General features: G+C 49.2%; 1 protein-coding gene and 1 non-coding gene across 3 annotated transcripts in view; one reads left to right on the top strand and one right to left on the bottom strand.

Annotated features, from left to right (window-relative positions):
• The window catches only part of GGT1 (gamma-glutamyltransferase 1), a 34,242-nt gene extending 21,963 nt beyond the window's left edge, over positions 1 to 12,279 (bottom strand). Inside the window, exon 1 of one of the 2 annotated variants that reach the window (XM_032967753.2) lies at positions 12,149 to 12,279. The gene's annotated coding sequence lies outside the window, so the exon portion shown is untranslated. Of the gene's footprint in view, positions 1 to 1,392; positions 1,814 to 12,148 lie in introns of those variants that run through there. The other variant, XM_076072612.1, reaches the window with a different exon arrangement.
• Positions 4,365 to 4,437, top strand: TRNAM-CAU (transfer RNA methionine (anticodon CAU)). The gene has a single exon. It is a non-coding gene; the product is annotated as a tRNA-Met (tRNA).
• Positions 12,280 to 14,211: the final 1,932 nt, after the last annotated feature.

Here is a 14,211-nt window from a genome sequence, read left to right as displayed (position 1 = left end):
CACAAGCGGCGCAACCCTACAACACCTCATATATACAGTAAATATGAAAAAGCAAACGTCCGTTCTGAAAAATATAATTCTAACACCCACGAAATGTGACTGGAACTTAATGGTATAATTAACGGCTTCGTGAGTCATTCGTCCAACATTGCGTACATCATGTATGAAGAGGATGATGATGATGAGCTCAAAAGCGGAGGCCATAATTAGAGAATGCAGTACCCTGAATTTGTTTCCAACACGTGGACCGAAACGTCGGACATCGTGCCCAAATCACACGACGGCACAACCGGACAAACGCATCGGCGTTTCCTGTCCTGGCTATGATGCGGCAACTCTCTACCGCATCACAGCCAGGACAGGATTGTAGCGTGCGACCGTGAACCCTGTCTGCTCGGTCTCCTTGTTAGCGTCTCATCTCGTGTACGAGGAGGAACGGCGGCGGGGGGGGGATGAAGAGGGCGGGGGGCGGTGAGGGGGGTGAGGAGGAGGGGGGTCTCAAGCCGTAGCCAAATCGCTTTGGAAGGAACAGCGCGCGGCTCCAGCGCGTTCATTGTTTATTTTTGACTTCCGAGTATAGGTAGTGTTGGTGGTGGGGGGTAGGTGTTACTCGCTGGCAGCACTTGCCCCAGCAGTCTGTTAAAGGCTTTGGGTTTTTGGTTGTTGAGAATATTCCAGAATGTATCCGTGCGTTTACTTAATCGCGCAGTCTTATATAACAAACAAATCATCGTCAGACACGGCAGCCGAAAAAAATCATCATCTGTAGCAGAGTTCGTCATCAAAGCCACGCTCTATCCACTGCTGGATGTCGGCACCCTACGCTGTCGCGAAAGCGGTCACGGTACTGCACCGCCACTACAAATCCATCTCATTCAACAACTGCACACATACACACCGTATATCATCACATCGCTCTCTCTCTCTCTCTGATCTCTCCTCTGCTTTGCCAGCTTAAATTCCGTTCTCAACATCGTCGTCACCACCATCATCCCAGCTCGCCACGCTGTGCCCTCGCCCAAGCCAGATTCGTTTTCTTTTGAAGCCGCTCCTGTTATGTCGGCGACGTTCGCCTGTTCCACGCGACTCAGCATCCCCGTTGTTTGTACGACCGCACATCTGCGAAACTACTGGATGGCTGTGAAAAAAAGAGCTTCACAGCTCATCGGATTCTTCCAGTCTAAAATTCTGATACCGGAATGCACGCGTCGTGACTGCGACTGTCGCCGGCAACCAAAAACCGCCACGCTGCGAGCAATCACGACGCGTTGCAGGCGACTCGCACGTCGCGGGCGACACGGTGTTATTGTAAATCAACACGACGCGTGAACGCCCCAAGAGGGACGGCGAGTCGGGGGACGCCGTCACGATCACCACCGCCATCAATCTCACCTGGAGGGACGCGGAGACAGCGGAGTTGAAGATCGCACCTGGGATGAAGGTAGCACGTCGGGGACAGCAGGGGGGTGCAGGGGATAAATAGGGGGGAGGTAAGAGGGGCTGGCGTGCTGGAAGGGCGGAGGTGATGGTGGGTGACTGGGAGGCGGGGCTGGGGTTCGCCCGACTCGCCACCAACTATGTGCGCTTCGTCGGACGCGCGGTATTTGTGATCACAGACGCGTGCGTTGGGTGGCGGTGTGGGTGCCCGTGTGTGTGTGCGGGCGCGCGTCTGTCAGTGCGCGTGTGTGTGTCTGTGCCGGTGTGTGTGTGTGTTTGTGTGTGTGCGTGTATGTGCCGGTGTGTGTGTGTGCGGGCTTTAGTAGGACGCTCTTTAACAGCACTTGCGCCAACAGGCTGTTAAAGGCTATACGGGGGACCTTTGCATCTGTGTGTGTGCGCGCTGGTGTAGCGGTTAGCGCGCTGCGCTACAAACCCGGCGACCCGGGTTCGATTCCCGCTCACGGTCAACACCGGTGACGATTTTATCTGAACCGGTCCTGGGCCCTCCCCTAGGTAGACTCAGCCTCTAAATGAGTACCCGGTGCGGTGTGTAAACATCGCCACGAGGGAGACAAAGGCGGCCGGGCGTGGTGTTGGCCACTCACCCCTCTCGTGTGCCGTGCCGGCCTTCATAGGTGACTCGCTAACAGCACTTGCCCCTACAGCCTGTTAAGGCTATACGGGGAATCTTTGTCTTTGCTCCACCACACGACACCAAAAGCGCTGTCTGCAGCACTGACGACCGTGTTGCCATTCTGAGCGGAAGCGCCACTCGGTAGGAGATCACCGCGCGCCGCTGCGAATTGTGACTCCTTTGTTTTTATATTTCATGCAAAAACTCCAAATATACAGCAGACGTCGGGGCTCGGCATCGAACCCACGATCCTTCTTGGACGCCAGGCGAGGGAGGTGGCATCTCGCCACCGCGGCGCCCCCAAGTTAAGCTGGGCCACGCCACTGTTGAAGGTCCTCCACTACAGAGAGAGAGAGAGAGAGCCCCGCTAGAGTCCAGCAGGTGTTTTTGGCCTCCCCGTTCACGCTGGTCCGACGGTTCGAAACGCGTTCCCGGATTCCGTGCGCGCGGCGCTCGACGCCGTTGGGGCAATCAACCGTGATCACTGCACGCCGATGGTTTGCTGCGCGGAGTAAGCGCACTGCGCTACGAACCCAACGCCCCGAGTTGGATTCCCGCTCACGGCCAATAGCAGTGGCGTCTGTATCTGAACCGGTCCTGGGCTTCGCCTAGGTCTACGCAGCCTTAAAAATGAGTACCTTGGTGTAAACGTCAGCCCTGGGGAGACAAAGGTGGCCGGGCGTGGTGTTAACCACCAAACCACCTGTTTGTGTGTCGCACCGGCCTTCATAAGCGTTCGCTAACAGCACTTGCCCCAAGTCTATGAGAGACTTTACGGGGCATTTTTGTCTTTGATTGGGGAAGTGGTGGGGCAGTGGGGAGGAGTGGGGGGGTGGGGGAGGCAGATCTCATAGGTTTCTTGGGTCAAGGGTCGATTACCGAGTGGGCGCTTTGAGGTCACAACCGCATGATTGCGTCCATTCGCTTGGAATCTAAGTGGACCTCGCTCTGTGGAACTCTTGCATCCGAAGATCACTCCGCCCTCTCCACCCCACCCCAAACTCCCCTTTCCCTATAGAGCAGAGGTTCTTAACCTCAACTGCAGCCTTGCAACCCCTTTGGTTCTCATTCTTATTTTTTGTTATATAATGTTAATGCATGCATAGGGCTTGATGAAACAAAGTCAGTTATATCTACATCATGCAAGGCCGTGGCCTTGGAGTCAACATTGGGGGGGACCAAATCTTCCAGAGAGTCTGGGAGTCTCCCCCCCCCCCCCCAAGAAAAAAAATCTAAATTTGAAAACGAATTCCCTGCCTATAATATTAAAAAAATCACTCACACATAGGATGGATTTTTTTTTTTACAATAATGTCTAATAGCGTATTTTATTACATTCCTCTATTTTTTCTTTTTTTACCTTTTCTTGTTTCATTGTATGTCATGGCAGAGATTAGGGATGAATAAAGTACAACCATAACCATAATCATAAACAGAAATCTATATTATAGCAATATATTGGGAGGGGGGGCATTTTAAGCATACAGTATTTGAATATTGGGGGGGATGGGTCCCCCCCAATATTTATTATAAATACGGCCTTGACATCATGGGACCTCATTTGCCAGTACCAAAATATGATCATAGGTTTTCCCCTTGAATCTGGCAACAGAACAGGTGTTAAGTTGTTAAGTTGTTAAAACACCAAACTGAAACCTTTTACAAGGAATCATGTTTGCATGAACCAGTGATGATGATGATATGATAATTGTCGTGCAATCCCCAGTACATCTCTTCGCCTTGTCCAAACAACACACTTTTGATTTGTTTATGCCCATTATGCTGATACTCGCTCAATATCAGAATCAGAATTTTTATTTATATTGGAGGAATCCGATGAGCTATAAAGCTCCTTTTCACAGATGTCCAGTCGGGGCGGGTAAGAATGTCCAAAGAAAAACACAATACAATACCTATTGCTTTGCGACTCGCAGATGGCAGTGAGGCGGTGGCCGCCGAGTTGGTTTTTCTCCGCCCTCTAAAAAAAGTCCACCAGCCTGTATTTTGGAAAGGGGAGATGTGTTTTTTTTTATTTGATTCCTGGTGTACGAATTGTTGAAGTTTCCTTGGGATCTCCAGTTATTAGCGAAACGAGACGAAGGCACGTCGACACCGTTTGTACCACCGTACCTGGCGCAACGTGTTAAACACTCGGGAGACAAAGGCGGCTGGGCGTGGTGCTGGCCACCCTCACCACCTCGTGTGCCGCCACAGTGCCCGTTAACAGCACTTGCCCCAACAGTCTATGGGGCCTGTATGAGAGGGGGGCCTTTGTCTGTACTCTGCAGTTGCCTCGTTAGCGCAGTAGGTAGCGCGTCAGTCTCATAATCTGAAGGTCGTGAGTTCGATCCTCACACGGGGCACGCAGAATACTTTTTATTTATTTTCAAAAAGTTATCTAAAACGTCTTGAACAACTTTTAAAATTCATATCCATCTGTGGATTGGGCATGACGGATGCTGCTGCTGACGATTGTTAGAACAAATGTTGGGTCTTAATACGTGTAGCTAGTTTATCCTTCTCAAGCTTTACCAACGACACCCTGGACCAGATTTCCCAACTTTTTGTTGCAACTCTTACGAAAAAAGGCCGGGATTTTCGGATTATGGAAAAAAATAAAACCTGCACGTGAATGATGCCCTGTGTGTTTTTATATTTATCTTATCTTGATTTCGTCTTTTTTAAATATAATTGCGTTGTTGCACCGATATGTTGACATCGCGCGGTGTTTTATAGCCCTCCCCTAAGTCTCCCTGGCAGAAGAGACTTTCACCTCGGTTAGCACCATCCAGTGCGATTAAAGACCAACATTTCACGGTTATCTTGGTGATTTGGAGATGAGAGAAACTGACTGATAGTCTCTCGCTGAAGGTGGCGAACAACCCACGGTCCCAAATGAGTCGCGTTACTTCTGAAGAAATGCCTCATCAGCCATGATCCATCCACTGCTGGCTGAAGGTCACTCTTGCTAATGAGACTATCCTGTAGGTAGAAATAAAATGAAATAAATCACGACGTTTGGATCGCAACACAAGCGACCGTCATCAGGCGGAAACGGTACAGCAGGACAGCTGCTTTAGGAGAAAGATCTGCTAACAACAAGAGGTTATAAAGGGTTTTGGTGGGCTCAACCCCTTGGGTAAGTGGGCGGAGCTAGAGAAGGAAGAAAGGGGGGAGGCAAGGAGGGAGGGAGGGAGAGGGGAGGTGGACACAGAGAGAAGCTGGGTTAGTGATGCTAATGTGAGAAGATTAGCATGTCAATGGTACAGGATGCTGAAGGCTACCTACGTGAATTTACCGAAAGAACCAAAGAGTATGGATTCCTGCAGTCACGAAAGCTTCAAATCAAGATTGAGACTATCCTGGTGTCTTGAACTCTCACCGTGATCAGACATGATCCATCCGCTGCTGGATGAAGATCACTCTTGCTAATGAGACTATCCTGGTGTCTTGATCTCTCACCGTGATCAGCCATGATCCATCCGCTGCTCGATGAAGATCACTCTTGCTAATGAGACTATCCTGGTGTCTTGATCTCTCACCGTGATCAGCCATGATCCATCCGCTGCTGGATGAAGATCACTCTTGCTAATGAGACTATCCTGGTGTCTTGATCTCTCACCGTGATCAGCCATGATCCATCCGCTGCTGGATGAAGATCACTCTTGCTAATGAGACTATACTGGTGTCTTGACCTCTCACCGTGATCAGCCATGATCCATCCGCTGCTGGATGAAGATCACTCTTGCTAATGAGACTATCCTGGTGTCTTGATCTCTCACCGTGATCAGCCATGATCCATCCGCTGCTGGATGAAGATCACTCTTGCTAATGAGACTATCCTGGTGTCTTGACCTCTCACCGTGATCAGCCATGATCCATCCGCTGCTGGATGAAGATCACTCTTGCTAATGAGACTATCCTGGTGTCTTGACCTCTCACCGTGATCAGCCATGATCCATCCGCTGCTCGATGAAGATCACTCTTGCTAATGAGACTATCCTGGTGTCTTGACCTCTCACCGTGATCAGCCATGATCCATCCGCTGCTGGATGAAGATCACTCTTGCTAATGAGACTATCTTGGTGTCTTGACCTCTCACCGTGATCAGCCATGATCCATCCGCTGCTGGATGAAGATCACTCTTGCTAATGAGACTATCCTGGTGTCTTGACCTCTCACCGTGATCAGCCATGATAAATCCACCGCTGGATGAAGGCCTCCCCATACCGCCACCCATCTCTCGCCATTCTGCGATGTTAACGTTCCAACTGACACCTGCGCACGAACTTATTTCATCGCTCCATCTCCCGAGTGGATGTGCCCCCTGGGTTGCCCACTATTCCCGACCCATCGGCCATCATCGTCTCGAGCGGGGTCTCCTTCCCAAGCCCACTCCTCACTTGGTCTGGACAATGAGACCCTTTGCCCTGCATGCGCATTTGACATCCGCATGTCCCTCCGTCCCGCACTCATTCCATGCACAGGACGGTTCTGTGCGATTCTCTCCCTGTGCCTCGTCAGTCCGTGTAGTTCGTCTACACGGCCAGCACAATGTGCAGACCCTCCTCTAAGGCTATTGCGGGTAGATTGACCGGACCATACCTCGTGCAGGTCGCCGGGGGTCATTTGACCATAACTTCACCACGCCGCTCAGTGCGGCGTTGATGAACGCGAGTGGGGGAGCATAGAATGCAACGCGAATCTTGGTCCACTCTCCCTCTGCTGCCACCCCGAAACGTCGGCCACACCGCCTCGCCAACCCGCAACGACCGGCGCGGCGAAGTATGGTCAAACGAAACCCTCCTCGTAAGTCGGACACGGCAACGGGAGAAGCCATTCATCCAGCAGTGGATCCGCCAACGCACTATACGTTATTATTTTAGTATTACTACCGCTACTGCGATTACACAACGCCCCACTGACAATCGCTCTTCACGCCGCACGGCACGGGACGTTTACATTGAAAGCGATTAACGCGGAGTTTAATCCGAGTCGTGCTTGGCAGTCGGATGGACGTCCAATCCTTTGGCTGGCGTCAAGCTCGGCTTGACAGGAGACGCTCGGCTTGCGATGCGCTCGTTGCCTGGTGAACGCACTCGCTTTGCAATCCAGGAGGGTTTCGATCTCCCGGGCGTGGCAGTTGAAACGACAGGAGTTTAAAAAAAAGAAATCTATGCACAGGGTAGTCGAAATATTTTTTGTGACCACTGTTTAATTCTCCCGATATGTAATGTGATGTAAGGAATACAACAATGGCATGTAATAACTTTATTAAATATTAGCGTTCTTGTAAATGTTAACAATGTCCCTGCTAAGGGTCCAGTTCGTCTGTATGAGGACCAGCATTTTCTTTGCACCGGATGATTCTCCTGGATACCCGTGAGAAAAAGAGCTTCATAGCTCATCGGATTCCTGCATCATAAGTAAATATGCTGATTCTGATTCGGCGCCATGTGCTAAGATAAATGTTTGCGTAACATTGCCAGGTCCATTTGTGCAAATGTATTCAAATGAATAAGCAAAGTGATAATATCTTGACTTAAAAGCTTTCGTGACTGCAGGAATTAATATTCTTTGGGTCTTTCGGTAAAGTCACGTAGATAGGTTCAAATTAATAAAAATAAAATAAGCAAAATACTACGACGTTTCGATCACAACACAAGCGGTCGTCATCAGGAGGAAAACAGAGGGGAAAGCTGCCGTTCAGCCAAAATGTAACCGCCTCATCGGTGAGGGTTTCCACTTAACTATAAGATCTTTTGATTTAAAGCTTTCGTGACTGCAGGGATTCATATTCTTGGTTCTTTCGGTAAAGTCACGTAGAAGGGAAACAATAAAAAAATAAAAAAATATAAAACAATAAAATTCTCACGACGTTTCGACTGCAACACAAGCAATCATCATCAGGTGTGAAAACCACAGCAAGAAAATTTGAAAAAAGTGGCGTTTTTTTCTCAAAAATTCTTGCTGTGGTTTTCACACCTGATGATTATTGCTTGTGTTGTAGTCGAAACGTCGTGAGAATTGTATTGTTTTATATTATTATTTTATTGTTTCCCTTCTACGCGGTGACTTTACCGAAAGAACCAAGAATATGAAGATCTTTCTGCCTCAGCAGCTCCCCCCTCTTTTTTCCTCCTGATGACGACCGCTTGTGTCGTGATCGAAACGTCCTAGTTTTTAGTTTATTTTATTTTTATTAATTTGAACCTGCCCACGTGACTTTACCGAAAGACCCAAAGAAGAAAAAGGGATAATATGTTAGGGGTAAATTAATTTTGAGTAACAGCGCAGCTGGTCGATCGGCAGTTGGCATATGGTGGGGTAAAGTGTGGGTGACTGTCCACCTCTTCCAAGACGTCTAGCCAACGTGGACGAAAAGGCCAAATAACCCCTCGGGAGAGTGGGTGGACGTCTCGAGTTCCTTGCTAGTGGACGTCCTTCCGCCGAACCAGAAATTGAAAAGCTGCGTATTCATCATAACCTATCGTCGCGTATAGGTACGTATAATTACACGTGCAGCCCTTTTTTTAAAGTAAAACCTACTGCTGAATGAAGTCCCCACGCTGCGCAGATGGTGTGTGCTCGGGTTAAGGTCCGCACAGATGGGTTCAACAACCTCTTCACTGTGCTGTCTGACATTCCCTCCCGGTCAGCTTAACAGCACGGCCGGTTCGGTAGATGAACAAATCCTGACTGTGATCAATCAACCCTTTGCTTCTACCGACGGGGAATAACATTAACCCCTGCATTACATTAACATTACGGATTAACCCGTGACCTGCATAGGAATGTAATGCGTTTACATAGTTAATGAGAACTGTGGCCATTAACCTGTGCTAAATGTTCCATTCTGTGACGGTGACGTTAGAAACACAGGCACGCATATGTTCAGCCCTTTTGTTAATCCCTCAACCGCGACGTGTAGGTCGGTGGGGATTATTATGTGACCATACTTCACCACGCTGGTCACGCTGATGGAGCAAAAAAAAAACACAGGTCCACGTAGTATAGCGGTGTCAGATCGAATTGCAGTGAGCTGTCACGTAATACAGAAAACAGGGACTCCTCTACTTACGAACATTCGGCTTACGAACTTTCAGAGATACGAACAAACCTGTCCGTACGTCCAGTTGCCTGTCGGGACCGAGAGCCGTGAGTTCAACCGCCGCGTCATAGCTGGTGGCGGTGGCATCTACAGAATGTGAATAACCAGGCATCTACCTCTACAGGAGATTATACAACGTTTAAAGCCATTCCCCGTGTTTAGTGTACATGCCGTACAACTTGTTTGGAATCAACGAGGGTAAAGTTGGACTTGCGAACAAATCGACTTACGAACAGACCTCTGGAACTTAACTCGTTCGTGAGTAGAGAAGTCCCTGGAAGTACATTCCGAGACGTCCCCATGATGTAAGGGCGAGGGGGGGGTTGGAACCCATGTTAATGGATGGTGGTTCAAATATTGACAATCCTATGCTTCATTGTCAGCGGTGGCAAAGTGGTGAGCACGGAGTGCTGTGAACCCTGCGGTAATGATTAGCATCAGCGTTGAGTGGTGGTCAGCATCAGTTCTGCCTCCTCGGTGCAATCCTGCACAGCCGCCCCCCTCCCTCCCCGTTTCACAGCGTGGTGAAGTATGGTGAAATACCCCACTACCCCCCACCACGACAGCCTGGAGAGGCCAGCATCCGGCAGTGGATTGACAAAACCGAGCAGTACATGTGCACGTGTATACCGTACGTGTACACGTCAACCCGATAGAGAAAACAACAATGGTCTCGTGCAACGTGGCCGTGAGATTTAAAGTTGCGGAACGAGGTGCAGCCCTGTAATTGCCGACTTGCGCCACTATTGGCAGAAGGGCACCCACTCAAGGGAGGCTTAGAAGTGTTGGTAAAAATGTCCACGTGATAAGCTACTTCATTAAGCTGCCACCTGTGGCAGTGCGCCTTACCTGGTAAAATAAAGCAAGTTCAGTTTTGTCTGTGGCCTTCATCATGAGGTAATGCTCTAGGTACCGCCCTACAATATTTGATTCACGCCACTGCTGGCCCAAGGGCTCTCCACGAGTGGCAGCTCTAGAGAGCCCCTCGAGAGAGAGATAGAGAGAGGGCGCACATTGGCCTACTCTTCCATGCTGGCCCGTCGTCTCGAAAGAGATGGGAGTAGCCACGCTTTAGCCCGCTCGCTGCACGCAACGTGCAGATCCACTAACTGTGGTGTTCACTCATTCATCGTCGCTTGAAGTCACGCAAGCCCCATTTGAACCCAGGCGCTTCACCTTCAGCAAAGCGAGTTCAACCCAGAGTAAGCTTGGGGAGCTGTATTAATTTCAAAAGAACTCACAAACCCCCAACGCAGAGTATCTCTGGGTTTTATCTTCCACGAAGCTCACGGTCCACCCTAAACCGCATCCGCACAAACCATGGGGATACCTGATGCACAAATGGAAAATTACAAAAAAACTCTCCAGTATCAGTAAGGGTTGTCACGTCAACAAAACGTGCCAATTAGTTACTACTTCAGCACACCGATGTGTTGTAGAGCAAACCCGAAACATTTACAATTCGAGTACGACGTTTCGTCAATGCTTACAACCAGCCTCATTAGGTGAGAGCCAGAATTGTGTGCGACTGTGGTCATCCAGAAGAGACTGCACAATCTATAACGACGCAACGCCCGATCCACAAACACGACTGTGAAATTGGAGTCGTTGCTCCGCATCTACATCAGCCGTACGAACGAAGAAGAAGAAGAAGAGGAAGAAGAAGAAGAAGACCCATTCATCTTGCTGGGTTGACAGAGGTGAAGGAGCGATGGAGGAAGGTGGGAGGGTGGTATTTAACAACAACAAAGCCCATTGTTTCAACTGCCACGCCTGAAGATCGAACGGGTGACCTCTGCATTGCAAGTCCGGTGCGCTGACCATTACACGCTATGACCTCATCAAAACTTTAGGTTGAGTACATTTTAAAGAAACATATATAAAGAGTTCCATCGTCTTAGTTTTGTGGCTGGTTACGCTTTAGTACGCACGAGTGCCCCAGAAGGAACACTGCCCTTGAGCTGGTGGCGAGTGGTCTGTCAATGATTTGAGCATCTCCAAAGAGCAAGGCGCACGCGAACGAGCGGACACTCCGCGTTCTCCGGGTACACAGCACACGGACACGATCCTTAACGTCGCAGTGGAGGATGCACATACCGTAACGAAATAAACCAACAGGCGATATTGCCTCCTCAACACATGTCCGTCTCTCCACGCTAAATAAATAAGAGAGCAAAATTGTACCGCGTAATCCACACTGGACCGCCCCAAGAAAGGCCTTCTGTGATCGCGTAACGTCGGGAGCGTTGAGCCGTCGTTACAAGCAAAAAAATCTGGGCCGGTTTTGACATTCAATGTCTCATCAGCGAAGTCAGGGCCAACACATTCTTTGGGGAAGATGGGGTTGTGTTCATAAAAATGTAACTTTAATTTGTAATGTGGAGAGAGATATGTGAAGATGACACATTAACTGCTCAACTATCAACGTCAAAGAACAGCAGTAAAGTGACATGGACAATAAGTAATGGGACATTTAAGAATTGCGTGTTTGCGTGTTCGAGTGTGTGCGGATCTGTGTATCTCTATGCGGTTAAGCTGCAGTGTCAATAGTCTGGGTCGAGCGTAGGGATCCCCTTAGGTCGACTCATCCACAGACGAGTACCTGGTGCAATGCGTAAAAAAAACATCGCCACTAGGGAGACAAAGGTGGTCCACCCACCTCTTCGTGTGACCACCCACCTCTTCGTGTGCCGTGCCGGTCTTCATAGGTGACTCGCTAACAGCACTTACCCCAGAAGTCCGCTCGGGCTATCCGGGGGGGGGGGGGGGGGGGGGGCTTTGTCTTTGTGCGCGTCTTTGTCTGGGTGATGTGTTTTTTGCACAATTTCGCACTTCCAGAGAGGTTAATGAGCCATCATCTTTCCCACAGCGTCACATCGCTCGATTGTCATCCCCACCTCCCAGCCACTCTGTCACGCAAATCCACGCGTTAACCACGACAACGAAAACACCGCTCCACTTACGTCAGAGGAGGCGAGGGGGTGGTAGTCAGCCCGTGGAAGAGTGGCTCGCAGACACGGAGCAGCCGAGAGGCGAGAGCTGTGGACTCTTCGACTCTCACCCGCTTACAACTCTCCGGCTTAATTTGGTGGGGGTGGGGAGGAGTTGATGACGGGGGGGGGGGTGGTGGCAAAGGTGGGGAGGTGGTTGAAGGGGGTGGTGGAGGTGGTACGGGGGGGGGGGGAGTTGGATGGAGCAGGGGGTAGAGTGGCAAAGTGGGTTGGGTTGGGGGGATGTGGTGGCTGGAAGGATGAGTGGTTGAGTGGCGTCATGCTTGTGTGGGTTTATAAACAGGTTCTAGATTTAAAGCTTTCGTGACTGCTAGGATCCATACTCTTTGGTTCTATTGGGTAAAGTCACGTAGGTGGAAATATTTTCATCTACGTGACTTTATAAATATTTTCACCTACGTGACGTTACCCAATAGAACCAAAGAGTATTATAAACAGGTATATGAGTGTTCACTTAAAGCTTTCGTGACTACAGGCATTCATATGCTTTGGGTCTTTCGCTAAAGTGACGTAGATAGAAAAAAATAACAATAAAATAATAAAATAAAAAATGAAATTAATAAAAAATATCACGACGTTTCGATCGCAACACAAGCAATCCACGTGACTTTACCGAAAGACCCAAAGAACACGGATGAGTGGAAGTTCATCCTGATGGATCACATCGCACGATCGTGCCCTGTGAGAGAACGGGCTGCCCTGTGGAGGCGGTGATCCAGGACCATGACTGCTGCTGCTGCTGCCCGTACCAGCAGGTTATTCTTGTTCCAGATTAGAGCGTTCTGACCCTCCCTAGAACATCACCAGGATGTACGTGACGCAGTCGTCTACGTGGGTGGTCCTTCAGTCACCCCCGCATCTGGAAGTAGCTGCCGGCCATCGACTCCACCGCTCACTCCATCCCTGTCAATTGTCCTCCAATGTCCCAACTCTGCGATTCCTACAACAACCCCATAACCTCATCCCACATATCCCCTCTTATTGAGACCACCCCACTGATTCAGTGACCCTGCTAACCGTCGTATTATTCTTCTCAATCGGTAATTGAATGGGTGTGACAGTGATGGCTATGTCTTCCAGAGTGGTACAAGATTTAATAATAAGAGATTCGTGGGCGTCTTTAAATTGTTTTTGTCGTTTCTCAAGCGTATCTTTGTTATTTTAGTTGGCTATCCATCAAGTACCTCGTTAAATCGTCGTGCGATATTCATTCAGGGCCCTGTACAGGGACTCCTTTACTTACGAACATTCGACTTACGAACTTTCAGAGATACGAACAAACGTGTCCGTATGTCCAGTTGCCTGTCAGGACCGAGAGTCGTAAGTTCAACCGCCGTGCAATAGATGGCGGTGGTGGCATCTACATCTGCAGAACATGAAGAACCAGTGGCATCTACATCTGCTTGAGATTATACAACTTTTAAATCCAAACCCCGTGTTTAGTGTACACGCCGTACAACATGTTTGGAATCGACAGGAGTAAAGTTGGGACTTGCGAACAAATCGACTTACGAACAGACCTCCGGAACCTAACTCGTTCGTAAGTAGACGAGTCCATGCACTCGTTTCTCTGCAATGTTGATTTTTTTCGTCGTCATTGTTATTGCTACAATCACGCAGTACAATGGGATCTCCCATGTAAAATATCCGGGATCATCCGTATTTGTTGTAACTTTCTGACCCGCCTCATCTAGACATCTGTAAATTTAAAAAAAAGCTTCCTAGCTCATCGGATTTCTACAGAATAAATATTCTGATTCCGACATGAACTCAAATCAACTCAAACCTCATCATGAATGGGGGTCTCCTTGTATAACCGACGCTTGTTTGTGCCTCTAGCACCCCGAATATTTCGGGAGAGAATGCTGTGCCATTAAGACGAGTCCAAGGACGATTATGAGTTAGGGGGGAGGGGGGAAGGAGGCGTGGAGGGGCCGAAAACACACAAACACATCACACACGTTGTATTATCGTGTGAACAGGGGGGTTTGAAAAGCTCTAAAATGACTTTACGA

The sequence above is a fragment of the Petromyzon marinus genome, chromosome 38 (assembly GCF_048934315.1).
Source record: "Petromyzon marinus isolate PM22_M1 ecotype Great Lakes invasive population chromosome 38, UKy_Petmar_22M1.pri1.0, whole genome shotgun sequence".
In the NCBI taxonomy this organism is placed as follows: domain Eukaryota; kingdom Metazoa; phylum Chordata; class Hyperoartia; order Petromyzontiformes; family Petromyzontidae; genus Petromyzon; species Petromyzon marinus.
Note: the sequence above shows the minus strand (reverse complement) of the source record. Positions and strands in the feature narration are given on the sequence as shown.